Raw genomic sequence first — 25,343 nt, forward strand, 5'->3', positions numbered from 1 at the left:
GTACTCAGAGGGTCTTGATCCATTGGCCCCTGCCTCCCTCCTCTGTTGTCAAAGTAAGGCGTTACTCTCCGCTAATCCCCGGTTCAATGCAATTCTAATCCAGACACTTGGGATTCAGGGCATGAGAATGTCCTCAGACACGACTCATATTATAATTGTTCTTTCTTGCTAATAGAGAGATTACAGGTCATATTCAAAACAACCTTTCTCTGCAGGTGAGGGATTTGTTATGAAGGCAAAGATGAATGTAGAATGTGACACCGTGATAATGATGGCATCTCGTAAAGTATTTAAAATGTAATAATACATCAAAAATACAAATTAACAGTTTAAAGTGTTCAGGTGATGGTGAGATGATTTTAAATGAATGCTAAAAATCAATTTGTATTAGTTGCTTGACAGTAAAATTATCAAAAATAGTTAAAATGATTTGTTATATAAGTAAGAACAAATACAGAATATTTGCTTTATTTAAATTGGAGTAAGGTTTTTTTTATTGATGATCTCTGGGTTCTGAACTGAACGACACAAGCACATTTAAGATTTTAAGTTAGGCTCTTTTTTTTGTCTTTACCATTTTATTAAAGAGATTAATTGATTTTCAAAAGTACTGTAAATTGCAGTGTGAAGCTGACTGTTGAGCGGCCCGACCAAGCAAGGAGGCAGAGGCAGAACGTCCAAAAATATAACCCGGTGTGGGCATTTATTACTCACGGGCACATGACACAGCCTCAATCTCGCTGTTCACGTGAACACAGTCACCAGCCACAAGGATCTCACACACACTACCTGTCCACTGACAGGGAAAACAGAGCCTAAATACACACTAATCAATCAACAAGACACAGGTGAGGGGGGAGGAGACAACACAGGGCACCAGGTGAACACAATCAACAACAATGAAGCTACACAACCCGTAACGGAGGCCGAGATCTATGGGCCCAGAGATCACCTCCGTGACATTTCCTTTCCCCTCTCCCCCAGAAGCACAGTGTCTTAAAAATCTTGGCTTCCCTGCAAGGTTTCTGCTTCCCCTTGTGCAGCATGGTTTCCTCATGGGGGGGCGTGAAGTCAGAAAGAAGCTTCCCTTTCTTCCTCTTCGGGATCTGATTCTTCCTCTTCAGGCGCTCCTGCTGGTTCTGCTGCATGACGCGCTCTCTCTCCTGACGGATCTTCTCGGCCATTTTCACCCGCTCCTCCTCGGCTAGAAAAGCATCTTCCTCGTCTTTGATTTTCTTCTCCTCTGCAAGGTTCTTCTTCTCCTCCAGGCGTATCAGACGAGCCTCCTCCGCTAAGCACATCTCCTCTTCCCTCTCTCCTCCCTCTGTAACCGGAGCTGCTCCTCTTTCTGCTCTTGCATCACTCTCCGGTTCTCCGCCAGGATCTTTGATGCCTCAGCAGCAGAGTTAGTGCCCGTCGAGCCTTTAGCCAATCTGCCGCCTTGCCTCCGGAGTCTCCGTTCCTCTTCCATCATGGATTCCTGTTCCTGTATCCGTGCGAACCGCTGCTCTCTGGCTGTCTGAGACTGCATGAGTGATCTCATCATCTCCCTCAGTTCCTCCATCGTTTTCACCTCCTCACTTGGTAAATCCCACTTCTGACACCAAATGTGAGACTGACCGTTGAGCGGCCCGATCAAGTAAGGAGGCAGAGGCAGAACGTCCAAAAATATAACCCGGTGTGGGCATTTATTACATCAGACACATGATTCACAGCCTCAATCCTGCTGAACATGTGCACACCGTCACCAACCACAGTATGACTGTCCTCCCTGAAGACAGTCAGCTACAATGAAGCTCCACAACCCGTAACGGAGGCCGAGATCTGCAGCCTTTGTTGTTTGACACTGATTCCCATGCCGTGGTCCTTTGGATTCAAATTTAAAAAAAGTCAAATGTATACTCAGTTCATAGCAGCATTGACTTTATGAACTGTCTAAAGACCCTCTTTTACAGTCTTTAATATGTTGAGTAAAGTAGAAAATGAGCTGATTTAAAGAACGCTCCGGTGTGAGCTTTATGAAGTGCTGCAACCTTCAAAGTGTTAATAGACCTATAAATGCCGGAACGTATTTATTTACGACTCATTGAAAGGTCAAGATAAGAGACGCAGCTGTGCCTCACGTAGGGACACCAAGGATGTGCCTGACGTTTTAGGGTGTGATGTGAGGGGAAAGATGTGGAGGGAGGACACCTTTTCAGTCATGAGACCTGCATTATATTGGAAAACATGGTGTGTCTGTTGTAACATTAACATCAGCTGATTTCCATTAATCAACCATCTATACAAGAACCTCATGTGTTTTTATTGAAAAAAATCCTCATTGACTCCTATTACCTAAAAGACCAACACTGTTTCAAGCACATGCACACATATTCTACACTCAAACACACCCGTGATCCCCCGTTCATTGTAATGAGAAAAAGGTCAGGCTGACCCCAGCAGGACTATCTGTGGTGTGATGGGAAATAGGACAGTAATGACATAATCCCCAGAGGCTTTCCACTAATGGAGTGCGCTCCAGCAGAGGCCTGCTCTCTATCAGATCCACTGTTGCACAAGTGGCACTAGCTAACTCACTGTTGTTGTTTGTAGCACAAACAATTAGCTGTTTATCACACTGGGACAGAGAGGACGGACGAGAGAGAGGCCCATTGTTGGATAAGCAACTGAATGCGTTCATTACACTCATTAACATTAGCGAGAAAAACCTCATAGGTTGTTTTATATAAGGTCTAGTAAAAATGTATCTGCCCTTTGTCTGAATAAACTGCAACAAATCTGTTCCACATTTGTTATTTTTTAAGAGGAAAAAACGTTTTGGGATATATTTGTTGATATAGCATGTAAGCTTCAAGCCTCTGGTTGGGTGTTTCCCATGGGTCCAGTATACTGACCTCGGAGGGTCATGCTAAACTTCTGTGCTTCAGGGCTGTAACAAACTTATTTTTTCCATTATCAATTAATCTACTTACTATTTTCTAGATGCATCCATTCTTCATTAGGGCTAAATATTGTGTGAAAATAGGGAAAACTGTAAATTGCATTTTCTCAAAGAGCAATTTGATGCCATTGGTATGTCAGTCCAATAATACACACATATATCCAGTACCCAACTATAAGCTTTGATGTGATGTAAAATCACAATATTTGCATATTTCAGAGGGTGAAAACAGCATTGCCTAAATAATGACTGAGGATGAACAAAATAATCCGCATATCTTTCTGTCCATTTGAGTCAACCAATTGTATAGCACATGATAGCACAATAAGTTTTGATGTGAGACTTGTTAAAAAGCTCACACAGGGTTGATATTGTTTTTATTTTCAGTATTAACATTAAGGAGTACCAGACGTGCTGTAAAATGTTATTCTGCTCGTAAAGTTGAAGTTAGGAAAGCTAACTACCTTCCTCTTTCCCACGTGAAAAAGAAAACAAACACTAGTAGCGTGATAAATCTGCGTAATAAAACTCTCTCCCTCTATGCAAGCCATATAGCTGCCCTCCTACTGTGTCCTTGTATGTACTTGTTTGCCTTTGCTCCCACCCTGGAAGTTAAGCTTATATTTATATCCCATATTTACAAGGTCGGGGCATGAAAATACAGTTTGTAAAGTGGTCTGGGGCAGAAAAGAGTACATAGCATACTTTGAGCTGAGGAAAGAGGGGAGAGAAGGAGAACAAGTGAGAAAGAAGGAGATAAAGTGAGATTGAGATAATACACTTGACTTGATATAGGTCATTTTTGGAGTGGAGACAAAATAAACCCGCTTATCGGAGCTGGAAGACGAATAACAGGAAAAGAACAGGGCGTGTCAAGAGGCAGATCTAGGGAGTTGAGCAGCTTTAAAGCACGAATGTACATGCATAGATAAATGCCTGGAATTTGAACAGTGTCAGTTAGGGATTCCTTATACAACTATTAATGGTCTGCTTGCGGCAACGAGAAGTCCCAAACGATATGATGAATGGCTTTAGTGGAACGTGTTCCTGGGTAACCTTTCAATCCAAAGTACATTACAACGGCTTCAAATTGAACCCATTAAGAAATGTTTTGATGCAACTAGGAGCACCAAGGTAGCGTACACATGAACAAATAGTATGCGGTGCATGGGCTCATGGACAGCAAATATTAAAGGTCATCCGCAATTATTGAGTCCAGTCTATTTGTTGGAACTGTACATTTAAATTATACCCAATTAAAAAAGGGACCTTTTATGCTAATTTCCAGGTTCATACTTGTTTTTTGATCCTCTCCTATGACATGTTTACATGCTTTAATGTGTGTGGGAGAGATGTTAGCCTTTGCAGTCCATTTACATGCACTAAAACCAATATGACAACAAGAAAGGGAAAACCCCCCAAAAGCATGATAGGGCCTCTTTAAATCAGTCTAAACGCTATAATCCAATTACAAAATAAAAGCATATTTTAAGATTTTTTTCTCACATTTATTAAAAATGCTATTAGTGCTTTGCAATCGAATGTTAATGAAAAGTGTGACATTGTCTGGGAAATTTGTGTCGGTTCTCAGGTTGTTTTCTTTCTAAAATAACACGAACACGTTTTTAATGCACCTTGATTTTATACCCTTCTAGTGCAGCTTCCACATTTTAATTGGGCCTGCAAAAACTGCCATTTTCCCTGAAGCAGGGTTCACCTTTAATTGCATGCTCTGAAATACAGCCTTTAAAATGTATCAAAAGAATAACTAGTGAACGCAAACTGAGGCAAGGAGAAGCTCAGAATTAATTAAACATGACTTGCTCTCTTTCTCTTCTGTTCCAGGCCAAAAAGATCGATGTCTGAGAAGAAAATAACTGGCTGATTTCTTCAGCACAAAGAAGGCCAATTTTAAATGTGGTTCTACACCAAGAAGAAATCACTGCATTCAAGGACATTGGGGATGTGTTTTGATGGACCGATAGAAGGACCAAACAAAAGGAATAAAACAAGTTATTTTGTTTATAAGAATAGCTTGTTTCAAGGATGTGACATAGTTTGCATGTTTGTCGACTTGAATGCGTGCTGCATAATTGATCCAAGGTTTGGAAGGAGTGTTGTTGAGTTCCAGACGGAAGTGTATATACACAGCATGAGTCACTGCTCCCATACACACACACAAGGCCTCATTATAGCCGAACACAAAACTTATTGGAATCAGAATTTCAGTGTAATCCTACAGTTGAAGAGTTAGCAAACCACATACATACATAAGTGCGTGGTATAATACAACATCTGTTTAAAGGTAATTAAACCCATATTTAGTGAGCATGTTTTAATGCATAGTATTGGTATGGCAAACATGGTTTCCATTACAAATAACAACGCATTAGCTCATCCACAATTATAGTGTAGCGATTTTATTTTAAATTAAATGCGATTAAGTCATTCATTCTGAGAATTCAGGCACGTTTGTGTGTCCGTCCATCATTCAAACTTAGCTTTATCTAAATGCTATGAGCAACAAAAAAAAACCTGTTCAATCTGCAGATTCTCAGCTTTAAATTCAATTCATGAAGACAGCTGAAAACGATAAAGTCTACAAGAGAAAAAGTGTGAGATATCAAGATCTGTGCTGCCTTGTATTATTAAGGAAAACATATATTTTGCTATAAAAATGTTCATTCTGCAGGGGAAGTATTCCTTTACCTTTATTTGATAAGTGCTTCAGTGTAGTGACAGAACTGTAAAACCACTCAGCAGACAGCTGTCTGGCTTTTTGCACATTATCTCCTTTTTCCATCCTCACATCTCCTTTCAAAATTTCGTCCCCATTTAAATGTCACGGTCGCACACAAATTTGGAAAAATACAAAGTGCAATTTGGCGGAAGAACTGCGGTTAGATTCAGGGCCTTTTCACCAATTATTTCGATCATTATCAGTTTTAAGTGGGGTGGCCCAGTGCACAGAACACCTGTTAATACTACTACATGCTTCCTGCAGCTGCTGGTTTGTTCTGTAGCAAATCACATGTCAGCTCGGATGTGCCAATTTCTTGCTACCCGGAAAAGAGTTTCATGTTGATCATGTTCACTTCTTTCTCAGGATCTCCACATATATGTCCCCATGAAGGCAGAGGGATAAGAGGGTAGCAGGTATGATGTAACCTCAGAGGAATATGATGTTTTTAGCCTTTAAGCTGATGAGGACCCTTGTTAAAATTCACACCATGACAGCAGACGCGGGGTCAGTGCTCCCGACTCCCAAGGGCGGCCTAAACAATTAGCGGTTAAGTAATGGAACAGGGCCGGGCCATGTTGTTGATGTGGCGCACGCAGTCTGATGGTGGAAGACATGGAGGTGTAGATGGGGGAGGTGGGTGTCAGTTAGTACCCAAGGGTCACAAGCAGTCAAAGGCAAAGAGATCATGTTTCATGCTCTCTCTCTCGCCAGGCTAATTACTGTCAGGGGTTATTAATTAATTAATTAATTAATTAATTAATAGGTGCTAATAGGTCACAGCAAAGTGACTAAAAGCTATCTTTACAGACATTTCTTTACAATGTGACCTTGTGGCTGTAAGGTATGCACAAACGCAGACGTCTGCATAGAATAACATTTTAATGTTTAACCTAAATGTGTTCACACCCACAACTGGTGATTTGGGGTTTCATGCCTTGTCAGGTGGAGGACAAAGACACAAACTCAGAAGCTGCATACACCCATTTATTTATTATGGTGGGAGAAATAGCACTTGACTCAGCAGCTTGCTACGCCCGGCGAAGGAAACTGCTCAAGAAATATGGCAAAACATGACTCTAGTTTCAAACCGTCTGAACTTTGACATAATTTGACACCGCAAGCTTGCAAGCTATCAACAGCAGCACTCAGTTTCCCTCTCATGTCTCCTAAATTTAGTTGTATAACAAGCAAATAATAGTTCCCTTACATTTTAACACCTCTCTAAGCTCGGTATGTAAGAACAGGGCGTGTGTATCCCTGTGGATCTACTGTATACGTCTTTATATAGTACACGCACTAAATCCCACAGTGGTGAAACGGGAACACGGTGTCCTACCCTGACTCGGCTGGTAACAGTGTGTTATTTTGTTTGCATGTACAGTATGTGGGTTCGGGTGTGCTTATAGATACGTCTGCAGCAGCCAAGGACACAAGGGACATGCTGGGTACACAGGGACACATGGCGCACTAATGCAATTTGTGTTGCCATGGCCATTTCTCTTATTATTTCGCCAGAAAACACACTGCCTTATCTGTCCTTTTCTTACCTCTGATTCTTTATCTTCTTTTCAACCCTGCTTTTTTTTCACGACTTTACGTCACTTCTCTGGCTGTCATCGCTAGCTCTCTGGCTCTTACTGTATAAACGTTGGTTGTCTGCGTGTCACTTTTAAAACTAATGATGATAATGATGCTTGTAAAACAAAACCCTTGGATGAGCAAAACCTCTCGGACACTTTGCACCCTATTTGCCAAAACTGCTTGAGCTACGTCAACATTGCAACTGAGGATGGATTCTCCCTGGCAAAAAGCCCCTGGAGACACTGTTTTGCAGACACACGACACATCAAAAGACCACAATACAACTACAAAGGAAGACAAAGGACAACTATATAAAGACATAATATGACAAAATGTCCACAAAACAACCACAAGTGATGAGTTTTGTGTCTTTCACTGTGGCTGGCTTGATCTTATGTAGGAAGGGTGGGGTAGTTTATATATTTCTACCTATCCAGGGGCTCATTGTTTCATAATCCATCCATGATTGCAACAAAGCCCAAGAGGCAGACAGAGATGAAGACGTTGGAACAGGAAAGCAGAGTCAGTTGGGTATGCAAAGACGAGACACGCAAATGGAAAGGCTGCAGCTCTTTTTAAAAACCTGTTTACCCAGAAAATACATTTACATCAAGTAGTTGCTCGGTAACACCAGTTTCACATCACTGAGCAACATTAGAGGTCAGCTGCCTGCTCAGTGGCACCTTTACTGTCAAGAGCAGAAGCTGTTCAAGGGGAATGCCGGTGGCACAGCGAGGCAGAGCTGCCCGGCGCCTGGCACTGGTGAGCAGGCGAACACATACATTTACACAGGACATCTGCATACTCGCAGGGCTAACTCTCTAATCATGCTACAGCAACTCTTTCTTACCCTTTTATCTTCCCATGAAAGAAGATGACATGTTAATGTTGACAAGTAGCATCATGACAGGCTGACATAAACACAACAGATGTTTTGTGCCCCCATTCAGTGTGTTTTCTAGTGTTTTGCCTTCATGTACTCTCCTTAATGCATCATTTTAAGGTTGTAAGTGGACAAAACAAAGACTGCAACTAGTTATTATATTGAGTCAAGTGTTGTCAGATGCAGCTGATATATATATCAAAACATTTTCACATTACAGCAAATGTTTGGTACTTTACCAACGACTGCAACCATTCATCTGTTCTTTCGAAAAAATGCTGTGTGAACTTTCTGCTGGATTGACTTTTAAAGGCTTACATACAGACAGACAGACAAAGCGAGCAGAAGTCATTGAGTGATGTGCACGTGGACATTATGTGACTGCTTTGTGCAATCATGAAGACCAAACAAAAAATAGAACATGTCAGCAGGGGCTAAATGAGGCAATGTATACTTTAACAAGACATACGTATGTGGAAAAAAGATAAAAACACATGTGTCTGCTTTCAGGCGATGTGAGTTAAGACCAAGGATTAAAGTAGTCTGATAGATAATGTTAACATATTTCATTTTTAACGCAGAGGGCGGGTAGCAACAAGGAAACAATAAAGAAAAGCACTCTCTCTCTCTACCTCTCTCATCCCTCCTCTTCCCACCCTCCTTTGGCAAGGACAAGCTAAGGCACTGCCAAGAATGTGACTGCGTTTGGAAAACAAATCCAGCTCACTTCTGTTTTTTTCACGGCTTCTCTATTTCTCCACTTGCAGTTTTGCTGATTTTCTTCAGTTTCTTAAGGTGGTCTCTTTCAACGCTGCAGAGCCTGACAATTCTAAGGAGAGGAAGTTGATTTTATTTTTTTGTCAAATCAAATGATCCCGTTTAATGTGTATTTTCCAACCTCAGCTAACCCTGTACTCTTTCCAGGAAACTCTCCTAAACAGACATTCTGCCTTTCCTCCTGCCTGGCATGTCCTCCTCAGCCCACCTTAAGAAAAACTGCACTCTGTGTGAAACTACTGGACGCTGTCGGTATGTGCTCTTTTCCCCATTGTTTTCCTGTAGATGTCCACTTCCATTTCCTCACAGCTTATGGAATTGTCTGATTGTAACAGACAACACAGAGGAAGATAGATTTAAGATTACCGCAGAGTGCTTGGGGGATGTTATGGGGAAATTGAAGTGCCTTTAATAAGGAGTGGTTTGTACAGTTTCCACATGTAGATAGCCTCTATCATTACATTACATCAGCATAGTGATTACAAAATAAATAGAAAGGGAAGCCTCTAAATAAGTTAAATAGTAGTGTTTTAAGATGAAGATTTACATAATTTAAAGGTCAGTTTAAAACCGGCAAAGTATGCACGATCTCACACACACATGCAAGTTTGTTGCATTGTGGGTAAAAATGTTCGGAGGCAGCAGTTATGCCAAATGTTATTCTGTGAAAGGTGTGAGTGTGTGTGGTATGTATGTTTGTGTGTTTCAGCATGAGCAGGTGGTATAATTAGATGGGCTAGTAGCAGAGTAGGGAAATCCATTTTTGCTGTGTGTGTGTGTGTGTGTGTGCGTGTGTAATTTGCTACTACTTTATCAATATGTGTGTTGGTGTACGGCTGTACGCTCGATGCATCCAACAGGTGGCTTTAGCTGGCAATGCCAACATAGCAGGCCTGAGGAGAGGATGTGTGTGTGGGTGTAGGCCCTGAGCCTAACCTGGAACACGTCTCTGTGTGTGTGTGTGTGTGTGTGTGTGTGTGTGTGTGTGTGTGTGTGTGTGTGTGTGTGTGTGTGTGTGTGTGTGTGTGTGTGTGTGTGTGTGCGCATATGTGTGCACGGGCAAGTTTGTCAGACTGTGCCAGCAATCTGGGCAATCACTCTGCTTTGGCCTCCCTCCTGTTTCCCTGCCTTCATCCCTCTGGTGCAAACACGCACACACTTGGTTGCTGTTGCTATGCCAACTGCCTGGGGAGAGGTCTCCTCTTCCCATAATAAACGTGGAGCAAGAGAGAAACCCCCCAAAAGGGCCACAACAATTAAAAAAAAAAACACAAAAAATATCAACTTAGTGTATGTTTCTTTCTGAATAGGTGAAGGTGGCGTTTTAAAAAGGTTTTATTTCAATGTTTCCCCAAAAAACCCACAAATGAATCTTTTTTCCCTTTTATGAATGAACATATGCTAAATAAATAAACCATATTTATTACCCATAAATGTGTGCTTTTAATTTTGTTTTTGTTTTAAAGTACATATTTTTTGCACATTTAGGAACAGATTCACATCTCCCATATTAGTATGATACTATAGCAACTGTGTGTTTATGACGTGTGCATGTAGTTTGGCACTTTGCAAACTTGGTGGTGAGTATTTTGTGTGTGTGGGTGAGAGTGTGTGTGTGTGTGTGTGTGTGTGTTTGAGTGAGAGTGAGTGTGTGTGTGCTCAGTTTCTTGGAGTTTACAAACAGGGCTGGGATCCAGGCACCAGCCTCAGCTCAAATAAAACAAACCCGATTTGCGTAAAGGAGTACAAACATGGGTAGAAATAAAAATGACATAAATAAAAATGTGCAAATGTATAAAGCAAAATAGCAAAGCCTCAACAAATTGGGACGGGTTGATGTTTGAGGGGGCGCCAGTCTGAGCTCAGTGGGGAGGCAAACATTAAGATGCAGCCCGCAGCTCGTCTGCTTTCTCTGCTGGAGAAGCTCCAAGATGGCTGGAGAGGGGTTAGAAGCCTGGTTATCAGGCCAGTAAGCATGTAGTGAGTTAGCCACGGGCAAGAGAAATACCCTTTAAACTTTAGGTTGACCTTTCTAATTCATGCTGTTTAACTTGTGCTCAGTGTGAGTTGACATCGTGAGCTGTGTGGCCTAGATACAGCAGGTCCAGGCTCAGCAAGATGTCTGATGTGTCTTAACGCTCACCGGCCTCCAGTTGCCATGTATAGGATGACACCCAGAGACCAGTGTGGCCGGAGGAGCAGTGATTCAGTTATTCAGGTCAAGCGTGTCCCAGTTTAAGAGGACAGATATATAGGCAAGGGAGTAAACATCTCGCTCTTGCCGTTTTCTTTTTTTTTGGATCTGAAACAGGGTGGCTGGTTCGAACCAAGGCTCTAGCAGATAAATACTAACTAGAGTTGCGTAATTGAAGTCATCTTAACTTGTATACAAAGTCAGCATCTATTTAAAAAGTCAGCATCTATTTATTTCTTAATATTTAAATTGACTGTTACATCTTTTATTATTTAAAACTATCCTGGAAACAACAGAGCTAAAAGCATTTTGTAAGCCAAGCTCCCAAATTATTAATTCCCAAAATTTGAATTAAAACTAAGTACATTTTAAGCTCCTTAAAATAGCTGGCAGAGCAGTATTTTTATTACGCAAATGTATGCGTTTTCTGTAAATAGGTATATTATTAGTTGTACTATTAGGAATACCTTCTAGGACTATGAGTTTTTGTACAACCAGCACAATATATATGTAAAAAAATACATATATTTGTTTTATTTCAGCCTCCTCAGCTTCATAGTTAATATCTATTTTATTCTGCAAGAAGAAATTATGCTCAGCATCAATGCCATTTTCTTTTTTACACAGACACACTATGTGTTTACGATGGAGTACGGGGATTAACTGTTCCTTTAAGGCCCTTACACACCAGGCCGATATCGGCCGTCTTGCGTTGTTGGGCGAAAACGGGTTCCTTGTCGCCCAAATTCAATTTGGTGTGTCCCGAACCCTCGGCCGTGACACGCCTTATTTGGCCTTTCACGGTCACAAGCTATCGGGCCAAGAAACCACTCTGATCAGCTGTTCAGCTAGCAAATGAGAAGCGAAACGGAAGTGAGGGACGTAAACAAACAATTTAAGGCACAAGACAGCAGCTAAACACCAGCAGGTGATACTTAAAGACATCAAACATAGCCCTTAAATGTCCTCTCTTACCTCCCACACATAGCAGGGACATCTCTGATATCGGCGGGAGCGTCCCCGGCTGTCCTCTGCTGAGAGCTCCGTGATTTGTTTGGTCAAGTCCGGTTTTTCATCTCATCGTAAATTTAGCAAGAAGTGGCCATTATTACATTGCTGACTCAATAAACTACACACCCGCCAGAACACTGCGATCATCAGATGCAGGTCTATTAACTGTGATTTTATAGTATGTCTGCACTTTATGTGCTCATTTCATCATTCATGTATTTTTATATTCTAAAACATGTTTTCGATGGACGAGAGTGAAAATGGAACGCACATGCTATTTGTTTGTTTATATCAGTCTGTTCTTCTTCTCTGTCTTCCGGTTGTTGCCTATTTTGAATGACGAATACACACTACCGCCGCCTGCTGGTAAGGACAGTTATTGCCACTCACGCATGCGCAGTTCGTACGTGCTCGGCTGTAGTAAAGCGGTGTATTTCAGTGTACACACGGCCAAGACGCAGGAGAACTCGTCGATGGATCTGTCGGTGTCGGATGTCGGCGAGTTCTCTGGTGACTGCCTGGTGTGTAGGGGGCTTTACAGCACCATACTGTACTTGAGGATACATATGCGTTTTTAAGACACATATGTGCACAAAGCTTCATGCACACACACACACTCCATTACCCATGTCACCTTTCTCCACCCCCTCAAGCCTTTCCATTCATCTCCACATCTCAGACACCTCTGTAATGAGCAATAAAACACATACTGTAAAGAGACCACAGACACACACAAAGGACCAACATGGTAATTTCTTACATGCAGCCCCTCTCCAATAATCCCTCCCTCCCTCCCACCCAGGGGTGTAATGAAGTCTACAAGGCCTGGTGAGGCCCCAGAGCCATTACTACAACCCCCACCCCCTCCTCCCGCAATAACCTCCATCTTTTCCTGACTGGGTACAGCAGTCTATGAAAGAGGAGAAGGTGGCAAAGGAGGAAGAGAATTTAGCGGGGCCAGCCCACTGGAAGGTAGCTTTTTTTGGCAGACAGTCTGGTCGGGGTACTAAGGGCCCATGTGCCCAAAGCTCCCACAGGCCCCCGTCCCAGTGCCTGTGTGGTCCTGGGTCTGATTAGTGGCAAGCCCTCGTCACACACAACGGACACACATAAGGTATGGCTGCCCACATGCGAAAGCTAACACAGGCTAGCATTTACACACGCTCGCCCAATCAGGCGCTGTACACGTGTAGCGTTCAAAAGTACAGACTGTACACTGTTAGGAAATTCACTCATTGTCTCAACAATGTCAGAGTACATTAAGAAGAAGAGCGGTTGACAGTTGTTGGACTCATAAGCACAAGGCGGTGATAAGAAACAGAACCAAACGGTCGAGTGGCGAAAGAAAAAGGACGAGGAGGAAACGAGGTGAAAGAGCAAAGTTCTCAATGAAAACAACCCTAAGGACTAATATGAAAACGTTGCTCAATCATTGCATCTGTCTTCTTGTTTTCTTTCCATGAGCGGTTCACATACACACACATGCAGACTGAGTCCAAAGGCAACAGACACAGTACTGTAAGTGGACGAGAGGGATGTTTTTCTGTAGTGTGTACGAGTTCATCCGGAGTTAGCCTTCACAGTTGCCTAAAGAACCTGAGGAAAATTGTCTCCATGTGCCATTCTATACATAACAGGTCCAGATTTGTGAGTGTGTGGTATTGGTTAAAGAAGAGACAGCGAAAGGAGTTACAAATGTGTTGGATGTCAGGATGAATTGTCTGCTGCCTGAACATGTCTTTGAGTCTTTGTCAGTATTACAGTGTAGAGTAATGGAGGAAAGGCAACAGAGTGAAAAGGAGCACAATGTTCTCCTTCAGGAAGTATGTTCAGACAGGCTCCACCTGTCTTGCAACTGCCTCGGGAGCGAGTCTTCATGTGACCGTGTACGTGCTGATGTAGAGTGTAATATAATTTAAACATAGACAAAGATAAGCTTAGGAACATTAGCATTACAGGTGAAATTCGAATTTTAGGTTTACTTTGTATTGTTTAGATTTTTTTGTAAAATGAACTCCATCAATGTTGATTTTTTTTGTTGAAAAGTTGTGAAATTGTGTTGTGCACCATTAAGGAAGCCTTTCTTGTTTGTTACTTATTTGCAAAGCTTGTGAGAGAAGGCAGAATATTTTTTTAGACCAATCAGTTTAATTGTGTCATTTTGTGATGGACTGAAATGTCGGACACACTTTGACACACTGAATTTCTGTCTTGGAAACTCAAAAGGGTTGGGGACTTTGTGCCCATGACCCGTCATTAAATTGTATTTTTTTAATACATTGAGACAAATATTCAAGGACTCACTTTCATGTTGCAGCTACAACAGCGCTTTGAATTCACGTACGTACAATTGAGCATGCAGCCACAACGACTCCAAAGAGAAAATAAAATAGAGCACATGTGGCAAAGATTGAAGAAACTCAGCCGCACTCAGACGTATGGGGGGAGGGCAAAGGGCAGGTGCTGTCAGCGGCCCGTCAGTGTCAGCTTTGTGTTTCTGCCTTAGTGGGTTGGAATCTGGATAATGGTCGGCTAGCCTCAATAAAAAGAGGCGTTGGAGCTATACGGCAGGGTATCTGTACAATGTGCACACTGTATAGATTTAGAATGTGCCGTGTTGGTTGTGTAGAGCACAGAGTCAACTTTTTTTGTTGAAGATCCCCTCTGGTTTTAAAACATACAAATATTCAGCTTTGCACTTGTTTGGTTTTTGTACTTTTACAAAATAGTTTAATTGCTGGGTATAAGTTTTACAAATTATATACACTACTCCCTCCTTACTGAAAATTCCTTTCTCAGCGTACGGTATGTGCACTGGAGGTTTCGAGTTTCCACATCACACTTGTGGAAGTTGCATACTTCGACCATGAGTAGCCTCGCAGCTCATTGTGATGTCACAGAAACCTGATGGCACGTCCACGTGTTAACCTCAGAACTGAGGTGAGCACAGAGAAACCTTTTCCTCTTCAGCAGAAGAACGTTAAAACGGCCTTCTATTCTTTCAAATCTGCAAATACATCATTCTGAAATGTGACACTCAGACATCCGATTGTAGCATAACAAAAAATGTTTGATGGGGGGGGGGGGGTCTTCAACACAAAAGCACGTGTTGTCCTTGAGTTAGAGGCAGATAAACACTTGACTGTGGGTGTCAATCCAGCTTTTAACGTCTTATAAATCCGTCCACCAAGGCCTTCTACCTTATTTTATTTCATGTTAGGCTTCAACATACCAAACTTGTTAAATGGTCTTTGAAGGCTTAACAAGACAGTAACCTAGTATCAATCTATTTCATTGTATTATCAGAATACAAGCTAGAGTGTGGAAACTCCTGGTGAACGATGCACAAATATCATAAAAGTGAGGGCTTTTATTGGTTACACACTAGATTACAGAAAGAAAACAGCAGCCCACATTCCCTCCTTACAATAAAAAGGGGTTCTTTGCTTTTTCTCTATTCCTTCTGTTTCACATTTCAGGCTCAATTAATATCGTAATATGACGAATGTGTGCAGAAATTGGATACAATATAATCAAACTAATGTTCAAGGCAAAGCAAGAAACTAGGCACCATATGTATTACATGAGGTGGAACTCTTTCCATGGGACTGTTAGCTTTTAATTAAAGCTTGCTGTGAATTATTTAATTCGGAAATAAGACAATCTTCTACTTACAAATTGAGTTGATCTAATTTAACAAAAACATACCTCTTCCCGTTTTTATATACTCAGTGGTTTTACTGCTATGGCAATGCTTGGTCTGGTGTTAGCTGCAGCTAATGTTAGCAAATGTTAGGGTAGACGTATGAGTTTGCTCTATGACTGTTTTGTACCTCCCCTACTGTTACAATAGGTTTTAGCATTTAGCCTTATCCTATCAATGTTAGTCTAGCAAATGTACATAGATTTGTAAAATATCTGCAAAGGTCAAAATTGAAATTAATTGTGAAAAAATTGCTGTAACGTTACATCTTAATGGTGTCTGGATAAAAAACATAAATTGGTACAACAAATTGCAACGGAGGAAAATGTCTGGTTTAAACATTCAATTAACCTGTATGGTGATTGAGGAGCCTATAGGACAAAAGGAACAGCACGTGCGCTATGTTTCTGTCTGAGCAGTTGAAGCCGGCGCTGCATATGCACTGCTCGACGGGGCCAGGAATGAGGATGAACTACAGCGAGACGGTCCTGTTCGACCTGATGCACAACAGCCGTTATGGAAAACAGATGGCAGCGAGGCTCCTTCACACTTCACATAACCTGTGTTCAAAATAGGGCAACATACACAAACATACCCTGAAACCTTCCTATCGCACACACATTAAATTGTGCAGGCGCCAACTCGCATTACGTGCAGACGAAGTCGTATGGAAACACGCCCAGACATACTGTATGGATGCATGCATGCACACACACGGAAAGGTCAGAGGGGATCAGTGCGCTTAAGTTCACTGCAGGCTTTTTAAGGCCGCACACACCAACACACACTATATAAGTATTCAGCTCTGCGTCAGTCTAGGCCATTGCCCCCTGCATGCTCTTACCCACAGGCTCCTCTCAATCAAAGAGTCACAAGAGGACGTAAGGAGGGAGAGGAACAAAGAAGAAGGAGACGGAGCGGCTGCACGGCTCACTTCACACCATGATCTGTATATGTCTGATTTCAGCATATAGCGGGGCATGCAGGCGTACACATACGTATGCACAATAGAGGAAGGAATGCAGTCTGTCTTAACCTTCCAAGAACACATCTGTCTTGAGGTTTAATGTTACTCATTTTTATTGGAAACAACGTTTACTTTAGCTTTTGCTCAAATAAAGTGTGGTTTTCTACAGTTGTAATGGACCATCTCAATATTTTTGTCATAATAAAGGGTGAGAACAATCTCCAAAAATTCTAAACCGCAGTCATGGGAACAAATAAGTCCAAACTAGGGCTTGAATTAGTAAATTAATTGATTGAATTAGTCAATTGAGATTAATCAACATCTTTGTTTATCAAATGATCATCATAAAAATCAAGCAGAAAGCCAACCATTGAACGTTTATACGATGTTAAGACATTTAAGAGAAAAATAACAGATTCATTCATTAAAAAAAGAAAGGCAGGTTTAAGCAGTTTCACACTCCACTGGCGTTCTCCAAACTAATAAATAGGGAAACTGAGGACAGAAGCAGGCTTTTATCTATTTATGAATCCAGTATTTATTATGTTTTCAATTCCTTCCTTTCATACTGGCGATTACAAGATAAAAGGCATCCAACGCAAATGTTTATAATAAAGTTTATCCAACATGAAGCAGTACTCTCGCTTCATGTTACGTCCTTGCTGAGCTGCAGTGGAGGGACAACAAAAACAGGACAGTTCACACAGGAAGACATCCTCAAATAACTTCAGTCTCATAAAGTTACTACCATTATTGGAAAATATAGGGTCCGTATTCCAATCCCTGAAGATAAATATTTGATAGTCTGTTCAATTAATCCAAATCTTTCAAGCCAAAACAAAAGCATAATCATGTTACACAAGTACAAACAGGACATTTGTTTGAAGACCACATGCCATGCATTGCAATCATACCAAAGCAAGTTTTACCCAAAGATAGAAATGCAGAGTGCATAGCATGGACACGAGAGGAATTCTGCCATTATATACATTCCACTGATGTTAAAATAATTCCTTCACTTATCAATTTGACCCTAGAAAGACATCAAAGCCGCCGTGACTCAAAGACAATTAATGAACTACAGTAACCGGCTATTCTAGGCCACACAGAGTGCAATAGCAGATCCAGTATCTCCTGCTCCCACAGCTCTCATTAGACAAGTGGGACTCAGCCAACACAAGAAAACTTGAAAACCCGAGATCAAAAAAGGCCTCTTTTCCCGCTGAAACGGTTAACTCACATCCCTGGGAATAAAGTTCAGAAGAGGGCTATTATTCTTCACTGTGTTACAGGACGAGCCCAAGTGACATAAATAGTGAATAAGCTCTGCCTCGCCCCATTAAGCCCAGCGGTGGAAAGCAGAGCTGGGAGATTTGACTGTGGCGTTAGCAAAGCATCATAGACGGAGACGTGATGATATGCTGCCATGGGACACTGTGCTGCAGCAGTACATGTGGGATTTGTTCTACTTAAACTGAGCAGAGAGCTGTGTTGGAAGGGAGAGTGTCCTGCAATGATCTCTGAAACAGAGCTTATTGCTGCTAGAGTAGCAGAAGGCAGGTAGCGACCATAGCACAGAGGTGGCGAGCTCTATATGTCTATACTACTTACTGAGAGAAATGTGTTTATAAAACTTAAGCACAGCCTACAAAGGGATTTTCAATTTGAGCTTTCTGAGTGTTTGTTAAATTATTTCATGTTTTTTTAGCAACGCGCAGGCCTGAATGACTCTGAACCAAGGAGCAACCACAGGGTCTGAGAAGTGAAGTCCATGTGGAAGTGCCTTAACCCTGCATTGTTTCTATAAAACAGCAGGTGGCCACTCCATTGGTCTGATTGTATAGAAGTCAATGAGAAAATGGTCCTACTTCTCACTTGATTTATTATCTTAGTAAATTATATTTTTGAGTTTATGTGCTCAATGACTGGTTTCAAATATTCTTTAATACAGCATGATGTTTCTATTTATAGTAAGGTATACATAAAGCAGGATATGCTTAAGGGCGTTGCTACCTTGTGATTGACAGGTGGCTACCTTGTGGTTGTTCAGTTTTGGTGCTGTCCATAGAACCTTTACCCTTTCACAGTGTGATTTCAGTTTATGAAAAGCATTTGTAACATTTTGGTTGGCTTCAAATATGTTATTCGGCGCTGTGCGAAGGTCAATTCTGGTCTAAAAAAAGAAGAAACTCCAAACTTAAGGCTTTAAAAAGATGTTCCACAAACCAAAGGGTGACATCACTGTGGCTAAGTGCATAGACTTCCTATTAAAGTCTATGCATTGAACATGTCAAGATGTGATGTACCGTTTAAAGATAAGAGGGATCCAGGAAAAAGATAATATTTACAGAAGATCATGTCGATAATCGTGAACACTGTCTGTTCCCGAGCCAAATCAAACATTTGACAAACTGAACAGGATGTATAACATTTACAATGTTCTCACGGTAGGATATCCACACATTAGGAAAGAAAACTAAATACGTATTGCACGCCATCGTCCTTTCCCCTAAAACACAATAAATAATTCATGCTAAAAATAATTGATTAATTTGACAGGCAGCATCACTCTAGAAATCGATATCAGAGCCCTGCTGCTGAAGTCCAAACAGCTGCTTCAGCATCCATTCCTGTGACAGAGATAAAAGACAGAAAAGGGGAAGCTGGCAACAAAAACAAGAAGAAGAAGATGACCTGGGAGATTGTAGAAATGAGGACATATAAGGGGTCGTCTATGAGGACATTCTGTGCCATATACGTCAAGACCTAATGATAAACATCTCCTAATGCAACAGCAGGGAATGAATACATATAAGAACAACACAGTCACATAGCATTAAGTGCACAAGAAGAATTGTTTGACAGACCTGGAACAGCAGGACTTTTTGGGTCATCCAGTCTACGCTGTATGTACAGAGTATAAACAGCCTGTTTGAGAACATTGTGTGAACCAACCCTAACTGAGGACAGGCTTTGCAGGGGCCATCATTAGGTAACGTCCCTGTTGTCCCATTTCAAGATTTCATTTAAATTATTTTCTCTTTTTTTAGGTGGCCGACTGAGAGATGATAGAAAATCGTGTGTGCATGTATCCCCTTGGCATTCCTGATTGTCACATTTGATTACATTTGTGAAATGACCAATTAAGATATCCAGTTAATATCATTATTGAGATAATTAACCTCTATTGTGGGGGTAGCCCTTAAGCCCCCATGAAAACTAAATTGATAACTATCCAATGTTATTGAGTAGCTGAACTCAACTAACCAATGTTAGTCATCCCAATGCACCTTTATCCACCCTATTAAAGTTTACTTCAATTATATAAATGGTTTCATATGATTTAATTTGATTATATACATTTTATTTATATGAAGCACGCTTATGCCTATTTATTTACATTATGCTATAAAACGCTCTTAAACCATGCATAATCTTGAAGCATTGTTACGCAGTTCGAGGATAAGTGAATTATTTAATATATCAACATTTGCAACCATTAAAACCCTGCAAAAAAGGATATTTTAACAACTAAAATATAAAACATCTCAGGGATAAAACCATAAAGATGAAATGAAGCACACGTGGTCTGTTGGACGGGACCCTGCCCTGCGTCTGTTCAGATGTAAACGCTATAAGAGGCCATTATGCCGCAGCCCCTCTAACAGCTGCACCCAAACACAAACAGGCCTCAGCAGCCTTATCACAAACAGCAGGCCTCTGCCAGCTGCCTGGAGCTCATGCGGCCTATCATTAGACTAATGGGCCGTCGATTAATGTTAACATGCCAGCAGAGCTCGTATCGGGGAGATCTACAGGTCGGTGCAGAGCCATTAATAATATAATTGACTGGCCAGCTTTTCCTGCTGGAGGCCTTCTATCTTTCACATCTTTTCCTGATTATACAATGACCTGCCTTCCCTTTCCTTTCACTGTCACTATAATACTTCTTTTCTTTAACGTCTTACATTTCTGTTTTGTTCCATGAAACGTCTTCCTGGTGCGAAGAAATAGAAACGAGATATAGACGAATATGTAGCTGGAGGACAAACCTGATCTATAACATATACTGTAACACACTCTCCACATGATTTAATCCCGTTACGCCTACATCAGGTTACATCGTGGAAACTGACCCGGCCTGTGTGGTGATGAAGCAGGGGGTGGAACACTATCTTCATATTGATTATTTGATTTTGCATATCATTATTTTTCTAATTTGTATTGCAAAATGTAATTACTATTGTTGTGGAAAAGATTTCAGACAAACTTCTGAATCTTACTATACAATGTCGCCCCTGTCATCATCATGAAATCATTAACCATCCTCACATCTCTGTCTGGTGGATCCCAAGGTTTTCCCAGGACAGATGGGATGTATAATCCTTTGAACATGTTCTATGTGTCCCACTGGGCATGCCTGGGAAACAGTGGGTGATGTTCAGGAGGGGTCCTGGTTCGATGCTCTAGCCAGCTCACCTACTCTGAATGACTCAGCGTCTCATCTTATCTGAAAGGGTGAGCCAATCGAAACTGTTTACAGGCTGCTTTAATTAGTGGTCTTACTCTTTCATTCACTACTCAAACCTCGAGACCGAGAGTGCATTTGGAGCTTCACCGACACCTGTATCATCCCTAATGACGCACAGAACTCTATCAGGGTTTTTGTAAGTTTAAATGTAATAAAAATAAGTGAAATGTAATACTTTTTCACTTAATTTTCGCACAATGTAATAGAAATTAGTTGTTTTTGCAAGTAAAATAAGTGTGTATAAAAATATATCCCAGAATTGTACTTTTTATTGACGTGTTTTAACAATGTGATAGTAACAGACTGTATGAAATCAATGAACAGTTTAGGGTGAAAAACCTAAAAAACAATTATGTTTACTTGTGGTTAAGAGCTCATTTTAAGACCTATAATATTGAAATGGCAAAACTTTTTAAAGACCTGGGGAATCCCATGTTACATCTGGACACTAAACAACACAGGGTTAAAGCTCTGGAGCAATGCCAGCTATTATTAGAGGCTGAGAAAACAGCCACTAATGTGTAGTGAGGGTCCAGAATTGACCGCTATCATAGATCTCATGATAACGGCCTCCCAAACTTCTATTTGGATGAAAAACTGTAGTCCAAAACAGTGCACAGTGCACATGCTTCACCAGTTGCAGGTTGTAGAAATATTTTTTCCTCGTAATGGCCTGCTGTGAAAATATCCCCGCTTAAGAGGATTGGGAATTCAAACCAGGCACTTTCTGCGGAATACAATATCACAGCCAGAGGGGTCGTACGCTGGTTAAATTCTTAGCTCTGCACAGAGGTGTGCTGGTGGGAGACAGAGCTAAGACGTGTGATGCTCACCTTTTGATGTCAGTGAGCAATGGTGTAATGCAGAAATGTGACAGTCACAGCGGATGGATGAACAACAACACATGGTGTGTGTCTTCACAGTGTCTGACACCACATTGAGATTAAATCTTTGACAACGCCTCAGAAAGAATCTAACTCCCCGCAGCATGGGAAAAAACCCTGAACAGTGCGCTTGTTTTTATCTTTTAGTGTTCTCGAGGCATTTGGGGGAAGCATGATGAGGTGTGATTCTTACTGATGCTGTAACACATCAGAATTCTTGTAGTACGATGGCTTTTTTTCCCCCTCTTGTTATGCAGAACAACAAAAACATTCTCACGACTTCGAACTGAATCATGGAACAATGTGTAAAAACAAAACATTGGTTATTTTGGTCGTCATATAGTCTGCAAGGATCACATGAGATAAAGCTGGTGCCAATATAAACTCTCACAGAATGCATTGGTACACTTTAATGTAAGCAAGCAGTGTTTAACATTACTGCCATTTCCTTCCTGTCTATTAGAAATAACTGAGTCTGGTTTGTTCATTACAACAGGCCTATCAATTATTGGCTGTCAAGCTTAACCCAAGTATGACAACAGGGCTGTGTTCCCACACCTTAAACAACCTCTAATTTCTGAAATACTGTTGTGATTTATAGTTAACTACCATCTAAATTGACTTTTTCCTGTCATTTAGGTTCTTTAAAATAAGTTGGAAATGTTTTTATTTGCTTGCAATGACGCAGAAATAATGAAAACGACCTGGGAATCAAGTCAGTATAACTTTCTTTTAGTGACTTCAATTGTATTGGGTAAGTGCATCAATGAATATGAAAATATTCTCGATGGGTATGAAGAAATTAAAATGAATCACACACTCAAACAAGAAGGTCACCCGGAGAGAAAAGACCCTCCCAAGGCTGTTTCCATTAGTGAAAAAGAATGTGTGTGTCGGATCCAAAATGTAATGGGTTCTCCCTTAGGCAATGCTTCATCGTTCCAATAAACTTCATGAAAATACGGACAGTATTTTTATCGATATACTGCTGACAAAAAAGAGTTTCATGTAATGATTTAATTTGTGTACTGTACAATAAGTATTTCCTATGAAGGTCAAACAACAAGTCCTGGTATCTCCAACTGTTCTGATAGTGTGCACTTTCTAAAGGGGGCGACCTAGACAAGTGGCAGAGGCTTAAAGAAACATGAATGAGCTTCAGATTAGGGAGAAACTACAGAAAAGTTTGAGGTAGAGTCAGGCATTACATTGCCTAAAGCAAATATGTATAAGAGAGGATTGTTTGAGCAAGTAATTGAGGCAGCCCTTTGTCTAACTGAACTTTTTAAACATTCCCTTTTATGTTTGCACAACTCCTATTTTGCATCCCAAGACTTATGCGAAAGACTAAAATATTAAAGTCTCCAATGGTACGGTGTGAATAAATAAGGAAGAGAGTGCGGTACATTATAATTATTAATAAACTGCCAGCAGCAACATGACATATTTAGCTTATTTCACTTTCAGATTAAAATCCAGGACCTGCATTGGCAGCCAGAGAAAATTCCTTTACAACACAGGAGACTGAAAACTGCCAATTAAATCAAATCAATTGGCAAAAGTTTTGACACTTGGCGTACAAATGTTTTTAGGACATGTGGGAAGTTTTTTATTGGAGAGTTTTTATCTGTGCTGTGTAATTGGGCTGTAAAGCAAACGTGTGCTCTTTGATCTCATTGAAGTCTCAGCCAGCTCTGGGAAAGCGGCACCCCTATTGGGATGTTATTTACCGACTGTTTGAACATCTATGCATTATTTGTGGAGCTGATATAACGACGTCTCTGTTGGCTAAGCAATGAACCATAGCCCATTACCGGTATTAATCTAGGGATTTCAATTTAAAAAAATGAAAAAATCAGTACGTTTACACATCTGACAAACTGCACCACAGCTAAAACTGCTCAACTGCGAAATATTTATGAAGACAAGCTTTGCCAAAATCCTGTATGCACACTAATCTCAGCGACAAAGAATATTTAGGACACGGGAGGATATAGTAAGATCCCGCATTAGGCACAATGTGTAAATAACCCTCGGGGAACAAGAGCTCACCAAAAATACAAAATTATATTAATGTAGAAAAGAAAAACAAGGTACAATGTAGAAGTGCATCACTGTTGCTTTAAGTTATAACAGCTATAATGATCTCGGCACCATAAAGCTCACTAGATGCAGACCCTGAGCGAGGTGACTCATAATCGGGGCCCTGAAGGCCTCTCCGTGACTACACAAGCAGTCTAAATAGATAACCTAGATAGCACACAGCATCCCCTCATCTGTCACACACGCGAGGTAACACAGGAGACACACTGGCTGCGCTGGCTTCTCTGCGCCGTTAACTAACAGAGCCAGACATGCATGGCCAACGTCACATGGGAAACATTAATATAACACGGGACCTTAGGGGACCGCTGGGAGGATTGGAGCCATCCTGCCCCCCCTCACGGTCCCTCAGCACCGGGGAGAGGAACACATGTGCTCGTCTGTACCCTCACTGACCTCCGTATGCTGCAGCTAATCACATTGTATGTAGCTATATAATTACCTTGCTCATTAGTCAGAACCTGATGGGTTATCTTTATTAACTGTCACGCAGGCTGCCTTGGCAAACAGGCTCATGTCGTTGTTGTGTCTATGTCTAATAAATTGCACTTTAATGGCCGCCATACACAGCTGTTCATTGCTTGTGAACATCATAGTCTGTCACCTAATGGGCCCGTCAGATAATTAATATGAGGTTGTTTGTTGTATATAATGTTGTCTTCTTCACTATATGAAAGCCGCAATAAATGTATATGATGCAATTTCGCTCTATGTTTGTATGTTCATACGACCTCCAGCAGGACGTTAGAAAAACATGGGACTTTAGATACCATGTGCCTTCTTTTTGTTTATTTGTTTATGTTTCTGTGTACATATGATTTCCTGTGAAGGCATGCCAGCATTACATTTGTGAGTCATGTTGTGAGTTATCATGAGCATATGTATAAGATGTAAACTTCGTTCATAAATACCAGCTTTGTGAAACAACGCTAAAGTTGATTTTTATTAAGAAAATATGCAAAATGTTAAACATAATGACTTCAGTAAATCGTAAATATTTGCATGTATTATTGTCTATGTAT

General features: G+C 41.0%; 1 protein-coding gene across 2 annotated transcripts in view; it reads right to left on the minus strand.

Annotated features, from left to right (window-relative positions):
- thrab (thyroid hormone receptor alpha b) overlaps positions 1-25,343 on the minus strand; it is a 149,122-nt gene that overhangs the window by 45,116 nt on the left and 78,663 nt on the right. The window lies entirely within an intron of this gene.

The sequence above is a fragment of the Trematomus bernacchii genome, unplaced genomic scaffold, assembly GCF_902827165.1.
Source record: "Trematomus bernacchii unplaced genomic scaffold, fTreBer1.1, whole genome shotgun sequence".
NCBI lineage: Eukaryota > Metazoa > Chordata > Actinopteri > Perciformes > Nototheniidae > Trematomus > Trematomus bernacchii.